Source organism: Mustela lutreola, chromosome X, assembly GCF_030435805.1.
Source record: "Mustela lutreola isolate mMusLut2 chromosome X, mMusLut2.pri, whole genome shotgun sequence".
NCBI lineage: Eukaryota > Metazoa > Chordata > Mammalia > Carnivora > Mustelidae > Mustela > Mustela lutreola.
The window spans coordinates 115,142,653-115,151,497 of NC_081308.1; the positions used below are offsets into that span (position 1 = coordinate 115,142,653).

General features: G+C 44.4%; 1 pseudogene; it reads right to left on the minus strand.

Moving 5' to 3' along the window:
• Nucleotides 1-1,576: 1,576 nt before the first annotated feature.
• LOC131821963 (elongation factor 1-alpha 1-like) lies at nt 1,577-3,089 on the minus strand (annotated as a pseudogene).
• Between the last annotated feature and the right edge of the window lie 5,756 nt (nt 3,090-8,845).

An 8,845-nucleotide genomic window follows, 5' to 3' on the forward strand; every position in this document is an offset into this window, starting at 1 on the left:
CTCTTGTCTCATCAGAGCCATTACTGAGGTGAGTGACGCAGGTGCTGGTTACTGGAAGGATCCAGAAGCTTGTCCCAGGGCTCAGGAAAGCAAAGGTACACCCAGTGCTTCTACGGAGCAAAACAACCTCAGATCACCTATAGGAAGAAGGATTGAATTGGGAAAAGATATTTCCTGCCCTCTCACATGAAAGGGAAGGTAGTTTGGCTTAGTGGAACAGACGGAAGTCTTGCAAGACTGTTTCCAAGTTCTTGGTCCTTGACTTGGGAAGAGTCACCTTAACCTCGCTATGCCTTAGGATCTTCATTTACAAAATGTTAAGCCTTGCAGCTACTCAACAAGTATCTGCCCCTTCATTTGCATAAAAGATTGGCCATCATTTGGTTATCAGTCTAGCTTATGCTTTGTTTAATGTCTGCTATCAACAGTTTCTCTGCAGACAAATTTCAAGTCCACCCGAGAATCCACAGGGTTCAAACAGGATTTTCAACACAAAGCCCTTTTGGCCCTTCAGCGTACATGAGAAATGGCTCAAGGAGGTGTGTCTCACCTTCTGATCCCCTTGGCTCAGGACAGTGCATGTGGTGTTGCTTGGATGAGACTCCTATTAGGGGGATATCCGGGAGTATGTCAAAGATCCCTGAATCTTACCATTTACAGCTCAGCAAGTTTCTGGGATGGGGGTAGAATTTGATGCTATGGAAAGTAACTTTTTTCCACAGAAGGAGAGATGTGATGAGAGCAGTCTTCAAATATCTGAAGAGCCATCATGTGGAAGAAAGCATGAACTTGAACTTCGTGAGTCCAGAGGAAGGGATCAGGAGTATGAAGCAGAAGCCTCACAGGTGTGGGTTCCAGCTGAATTTAAGAAAAATGGTACTAAAGGCAAAAGTGGTTCAACAAAGAATAGGGCCGCTTGAAGTCTGTTGGCAGGAGTATGAAGCAGAAGCCTCACAGGTGTGGGTTCCAGCTGAATTTAAGAAAAATGGTACTAAAGGCAAAAGTGGTTCAACAAAGAATAGGGCCGCTTGAAGTCTGTTGGCAGGTAGCATTTAAGTAGAGGCCTTGTGTCTGTCTATTAAAATGCTATGAAAAAGCTTATTGGCCAGATGGACAATTGAGATAGACAGTTTCTCTGTAGATCCTTCTAATACCATAGGAGTCTATATGAATGTGTGGGACCCAATCACATTTGAGCAGGCTCCCAGTCTAGGAGCACCTGGCTGCCTCAGTTGGTGGAGCTTACAACTCTTGATCATGGGGTTCATGAGTTTGCTTCCCACACTGGGTGTAGAGAGTATTTTATTTTCATTAAACTTTTGTTTTAATGGGTCTCAAAATTCTGTGACAGATTTTTGGTCAAGTTGTTTCCATTAAAAAGTACTGATTTTAAAAACTAATAACTTAAAACTGCCACACACACAAAAATGGTCCACAAAACATTTTCCTTCCTTCTGAAGGTTTTATGATGCATTGTTATCATTAACCAGTCTTTTACTATTCAACTTAAATGGCCAATTGACACAAACAGTTCTGAGACTGTTCTTCCACCACTGATTAAGACTGGGGTGGCAGGTATTGGGGATAATATTCATTTAGGCTTCTGAGCTTTCTGGGCAGACTTGGTGACCTTGCCAGCCCCAGCTGCCTTCTTGTCCACGGCTTTGATGACACCCACAGCAACTGTCTGTCTCATATCACGAACAGCAAAACGGCCCAGAGGAGGATAGTCAGAGAAGCTCTCAACACACATAGGCTTGCCAGGAACCATATCAACAATGGCAGCGTCACCAGATTTCAAGAACTTGGGACCATCTTCCAGCTTTTTTCCAGAATGACGATCTATCTTCTCCTTCAGCTCAGCAAACTTGCAAGCAATGTGAGCTGTGTGACAGTCCAGCACAGGTGCATATCCAGCACTAATTTGGCCTGGATGGTTCAGGATAATCACCTGAGCTGTGAAGCCAGCTGCTTCCATGGGTGGGTCATTTTTGCTGTCACCGGCCACATTGCCATGACGAACATCTTTGACAGATACGTTCTTGACATTGAAGCCCACATTGTCCCCAGGAAGAGCCTCACCAAAGCTTCATGGTGCATTTCAACAGACTTGACTTCAGTTGTAACATTGACTGGAGCAAAGGTGACCACCATGCCAGGCTGAAGAACACCAGTCTCCACTCAGCCCACAGGGACAGTACCAATACCACCAATTTTGTAGATATCCTGGAGAGGCAGACGCAAGGGCTTGTCAGTTGGACGAGTTGGTGGCAGAATGCAATCCAGAGCTTCAAGCAGTGTGGTTCCACTGGCATTCCCATCTTTACGGGTGACTTTCCATCCCTTGAACCAAGGCATCTAAAAACAAGATTGTCCATTAGCGTTCCCCAAAGAGTTGTCATTTAATGTCAAAATTTGACCCATCACTTTCTCTAGAAGTCTTGACGTCACTTACATTAGCACTTGGCTCCAGCATGTTGTCACCATTCCAACCAGAAATTGGCACAAATGCTACTGTGTCGGGGTTGTAGCCAATTTTCTTAATGTAGGTGCTGACTTCCTTAACGATTTCCTCGTATCTCTTCTGGCTGTAGGGTGACTCAGTGGAATCCATTTTGTTAACAAACAATTTGTTGTTTTACACCCAGTGTGTAAGCCAGAAGGGCATGCTCACGGGTCTGCCTGTTCTTGGAGATACCTGCTTCAAATTCACCAACACCAGCAGCAACAATCAGGACAGCACAGTCAGCCTGGGATGTGCCTGTAATCATGTTTTTGATAAAGTCTCTGTGTCCTGGAGCATCAACGATGGTCACGCAATACTTGCTGGTCTCGAATTTCCACAGGGAGATATCAACGGTGATACCACGTTCACGTTCAGCTTTCAGTTTACCCAAGACCCAGGCGTACTTGAAGGAGCCTTTTCCCATCTCAGCAGCCTCCTTCTCGAATTTTTCCATAGTTCTTTTGTCGATCCCACCACATTTGTAGATCAGATGACCAGTAGTGGTAGACTTGCCTGAATCTACGTGTCCGATGACCACAATGTTGATATGAGTCTTGTCTTTCCCCATTCTGGTTTAGGTTGAGCGGTGGTTTTCACGACACCTGTGTTCTGGCGGCAAACCCATTGTGGGAAAAAAAAAGCTGTAGAGAGTATTTAAATAAATAGATAAATCTTTTAAAAGATTTATTTACTGTGAGAGCCTGCCTTTGGGGGTTATGTGGTTATCTTTCCCTCAGCAAGCCGAAAACATCCTGCACCTCTCTTTTCTATCACCTGACATTGTAGTCAAGGCATGGTTGTCTACTAATAGTGAAACAAAGGCCTCCAGAACTTGTGACTTCCCAGAGGTCATCCTGAATATGTAGAGGAATTTGAAGCAGAACACAGATTTCCTAACAGAGCCCATTCTCCTGTGACAGCCCACACAATGCAAACCATGCTCCATTGCTCTGGGATAGAAGAGGCTCACTTGACCAATTTGCAAATCCTCTCACTGTGTTGAGATGGGTAGAAAACAGAATGTGAACTTTCCAAGTTCAAAGTCTATTTCCTACTGGGAAAATGAGACATCTGGTTCGTAGTTAAATCAGATGGATCCTAAGGGATCTTTGACAATAGGTTGCCTTTCTAAATCTGCCTTTTAGTAATTTAAACATACATGCATCTGAAACATATGGATGAAATGTACAAAAAGCTAGGGATGCTGTTGGATTGGCAAACAATGAGTAATGGTGTAGCAGGGATTTCCAAGGGATTGATAGTCTATTCTGTCTTCCCCTTTGCCTAGGTATTTTGCTTCCATCAAGCAAGAAGTATTTAGTAAGAATCCACAGATTTTCAGCACCTGTTGTGTTGGGTGGCAGTTAAAAGCCTATCTCAGTGAGATAGGCTTCTGATCCTGAAGAAGAAAATATCCTGTGTTTTGGCAACATGCAACTGTGAAGAGCAGCAATGGCGCAACACGTTCAATGTGAACACCACTGTCTTCTGGGAAACAGAGCAAACTTCCATTGTGCACACTGAGTATTACACTGTAGGGTTGGGGTGGGAAGAGCAAGCATGAGAAATTCATAAAACATATGGACGGGAGGAACTTGCTGTTAACTGGCCTGTCAGTCATCCATTTTTGCATTAAAGCTACCTTAAGCAAAGATGCTTCTGCTTTGGAGGTCCCAACACATCCATGTACGTGTGTGTGTATGTTTTGGTTATTTACTTGGCAATGGACATTTAAAAATCGAGGCCTTTACAAATCACGAGTTATAGGTCCTATAGCCAGACTCTCAGACTTACCATTAACTCACTTGGAAAGAGGCTTGTGAAGACCCGAACCCAGCATTTTTCTCATGACCTTGGCTTATGAGCAGAAGCAGGCATGGGAGAAATCGGATAATTTCTCCAACATTTCAAGGGTGGGGCAGAAAGCATTCTGGCTTCAAGAATGCAGAAGGGATAAAAGGAGTTTCAATAATAATATTTGATTAGAAATGCAAGGAGCTATAGTTGTTTCTTCTTTTTTTTTTTCAAGATTTTGTTTTTAAGACATCTCTGCACCCAACACGGAGCTTGAACTCACAACTCCAAGACCAACAGTTGCACGCTCTATTGACAGAGCCAGCCAGATGCCGCAGAGCTGTAGCTTTTTCTGAAAAACAAGCAAGCAATGGGAAATTATGGACCACAGGCTTTAAAAGGCACTGATAAAATGTAAATCTGATGACCAACTGTTTCTTTTATTTCAAACAATAAACACAGATCACTGGCTAAGTATATATTTTGCTTATATCTCTATAACAGAAAACAGAAAAGAAATTTAAAAACTTTAAGGCTTTAAGTGTTTTTGGGCAATTAGACTCTGTTTTTTTTTTAAAGTCTGAAATGATTAAAAAAAAAACTTTAAAAAATGACATAAATGTTCACTAAAATACATGAATGAGAAAATCTGTAGCAGCACTATTCGTAACAGCCCCAAACTGAGAACAACCCAGATGTTCATCAAACATAAAATGGACAAATGAAAGGTCATATTTTAATGTCGTTAAATGCTGCACAACAGTGAAAAAGAACACACTACAGCTATGCAAAACAACATGAATGGATTTCACAGACACACTGTTGAGTGAAAGAAACCAGCAAAGATACATATCATACCATTGCATTTCTATGAGGCTCAAAAAGAGGCAGAAGTAATCTATAGCCCCAGAAGTGGAAATGGTGGCTACCTCTGGGCAGGGGATGTTGACGGGCAAGGGGTGGGGCAAGAGAGAATTTGCAGGTGCTGTAGCAATTTGAGTACTTGACCAAATGTTAATCACATCTCAATGAACACCAACGTAAACATTAAAAAAAGAAAAGTCATTTGATAGCCTGCTCTCTGGCTCTTCTTCCTGGATTTGCCATTCCTCAGATCCATCCTCCCGTGCTGTATCCCTTTCTTTGTTCCTGGTTTCAGCCCAGAGGACACTTCTTTATCCCACTGCATTAGAGTGGGCTACATACCTGTATGTCTGTTTGGCCATGTTGTAAGTTTCCAGGGGAGAGAGCGCCTATTGGAATCACCTTATTCCCATGCCGTGGCAGGCACCTGGCCCCATACTTTAGAAGCCTCGCTCTGGCCCTCCTTTGGCTGCACTGCTCCCAGAAGCAGGAATCCCCTGGATCAAAGAAACATGCCCAGCCAGAGTCGTGCCCTTCCCTTCTAGTGCCCAGGACCTAGGAATTTCCTACCTAAATAAATGGCCTTGTGCCTGCTTCTAGGGTCTTTGCAGGTCCCTGTCCCCTGTCCATCCTTGTAAGGGTGGAACACACAGCACGGGAGGGCCAGGGAATCCACACACATGCGTGAGGCCCCTCATAAGACAGGACAGAGCTGGGATGGAAGAGAAAGGGGGTCAGCAGGTCAGGCTGGGGACTGGGAACCGACAGCTGACCCATCTGTGCTGTCCTGTTCAGTCTGCAATGCTACAGAATCCAAGAATTTTATTTTTTTAAGATTTTATATATTTATTTGACAGAGAAAGAGAGAGAGGGAACACAAGCAGGGGGAGTGGGAGAGGGAGAAGCAGGCTTCCCACAGAGCAGGGAGCCCGATGTGGAGCTCAATCCCAGGACCCTGGGATCATGACCTGAGCCGAAGGCAGATGCTTAACAACTGCACCACCCAGGAGCCCCAGAATCCAAGAATTTTAAACTTGAACCTGAGCTTCCACATCGTGATAAAGATAGGCTGTATTTGCTTGAGGTAGGAAGGCAGAACACATTCTATTAAACAGTGTTAGCTTAATTTATAACTTGTAAATCTTTAGACATATGGTACGTGCGATTCCCTTTGTACATTTGTCCTGGATCCCACATATGTTGGGGGCAGGCTTGGCTGACATATAGTAGCAACTCAGTATGTAATTAGCTGAATGACTGTCACGGGCTCCGCTGTTTCCATTTCAGATTTCCATTTCTATCACCAAGTCTAAATGCAATTACATGAGGAAGTCCTATCCACTTGTTCCAAAGCAATTCATGTCACTAAAATGGCATACCAAAGATGGCTAGAGTTTTGGTCCATCAATCCAACCTGCGTCTTCTCCTCCCCACCCCAAGACACATACACAGCCTGTGATAACAAAAGTTTTGCTGTATTTTCTGTCTATCACCTTCAGGGATCATTCTAGCCTGGACCTGGGTTCCTCCTCCCTACTTAATGAGCCTTTATGAAATGAATTAGCACATGTAAAGTCTTTGGGAGTTTTTTCTTTTACTTGCACACAAAGGCTTTAGACAGATGGTTTCTGACTACGGATCTTTCAGCCTTCTGCGCTAGGCAGGCCCTCCCGGGCTCCTGCTTGCTACCTCTAGGTGTGGGGCGTGTGGGGGAGGCTTGCATTTTGATAGTGATTTTAGCCGCTGTGGTGAGAAGCATATATGGGCAGAGAGGAGAAGGGGAGACATTTCCATAGGGGATCAGCAGTGTGTACAGGTGCCCCAACAGAATAAGCAGGTACCAGGTGAAGAGCGAGAAGCAGAAGAGTCCGACTAAGACAGCAGGTCCCTGGTTCACAGACATGGCCCCAGTACCTAGCACTGTGCTGGGACATAGTAAGTGCATGATAAATATGTACCAGATTTTAAAAATTACCGAATGGGTCAGTGAAGTGAGGATCGCAGTTGTGGAAAAGAGGCAGGTTGAGGTGTTTGCTCTTGGTGCTGGAGGCAACAGGGAGCCACTGAAGGTTCTTGAAGAGCGACTGATTTGGTATGTGAAATGTTTTTCAGAAGACGTAGCTGATATAAAGGAAAGACTAGTTAGGAGGAGAACGTGAAGAGGGCGAGGAAAGGTCAGCAGGGAAGGTTGAAGGTTGTGCTGATTCACTCTGCTTCATCCCATGTCAGGTGTCGTGCCCCGAGCTTTGCATCAAGTGAAATCTCAATGTTGGGGGAAAAAGCACGATTGTGAGTCTTCGTTTGGTTTTCCATGGGCCTGATTTTGCATAAGCTTCCCATCACAGTCTGTGGATCTGGAGACAAGCGCCATACGCCACATAACAGGATTTTCATGATGGAGTGAGACATAATCCTTAATGCTATGGGTGCCAGGAGCTGCCCATCAAAGTCACCAAATGTTACACAGAAAGGCACTTATGTCTCATTGCAAGGGACCTTTTCTCCCCTACGATCGGAATCACCGAATGCGCTGCAGAGCCCGAAGTCTTTTGTATCAACCGTTGGATTTCTGAAGAAGCACTGTTCCCATAGGACCAATTTGCCAACACACAACAAATTCCAATAGGAATACTACATGAATGCCTTCAATTGTCAAAAGCTCCCCACCCAATTTACCCAGGCTAATGGAATTGGCACCGACCCCAGTGTTTGCACTGGCGCATGCATGCTGTTCCAGCAAATGAGGGAGATACACACAGATGTGCATTCTGGCCACTCAGGGAAACTTGCACATGGTCCAGCATAGAGACAATCATGAAACGATGGTCTCCAGACCTGAGGCTCAGATTCTTAATAAGAGCAGCTACCTTGGGGTGCCTGGGTGGCTCAGCCGGTTAAGCATCGGCCTTCAGCTCAGGTCATGATCTCTAGGTCCTGGCATTGAGCCCCATGTCAGACTCCCCACTCAGTTGGGAGTCTGCTTCTCCCTCTCCCTTTGTCTCTCCCCCCACTTGTGCGTGCTCTCTCTCTCTCTCTCTCACTCAAATAAATAAATAAAATATTTTTAAAAATAAAAAAATAAAATAAAATAGAGCAGCTACCTTTTACTAAAGACTTACTATATGTCAGCCCCCAGGAAACTTCTCAAATCTTCCCTAATTTCATCACATAGCTGCTTTATGGGGTTGGGGTTTCATCATACAATTTTGCAGGGAGGGGGATAAAGCTCTTCATAAATTAGAAAGATCAAGCCAGGACTCAGACCTCCAATCTAACCAGCCACCAGAAGAACTGCTCCTTATTAGTTATAAAAACTTGGGCAGGGGCACCTGGGTGGCTCAGTCAGTTAAGCATCCAACTCTTGGTTTTGACTCCAGTGGTGATCTCAGGGGTCATAGGATCAAGCCCCACATCGGAGTCGGCTTGACATGACCTCCCTCTATCCCTCCTCCCACTCACACCACCCTCTTTCTCTCACTCTCTGAAATAAATAAATCTTAAAAACAAACAAACAAACAAACAAACAAAACAAAAACAAAAAGAACTTGGGCAATGGGGCACCTGGCTGGCTCAGTTGGAAGAACATGCAACCCTTGATCTCAGGGTCATGAGTTTGAGTCCCACATTGAGAGTAGAGAATACTAAACAAACTTAAAAAAAATAACAACTTGGGATGTCACC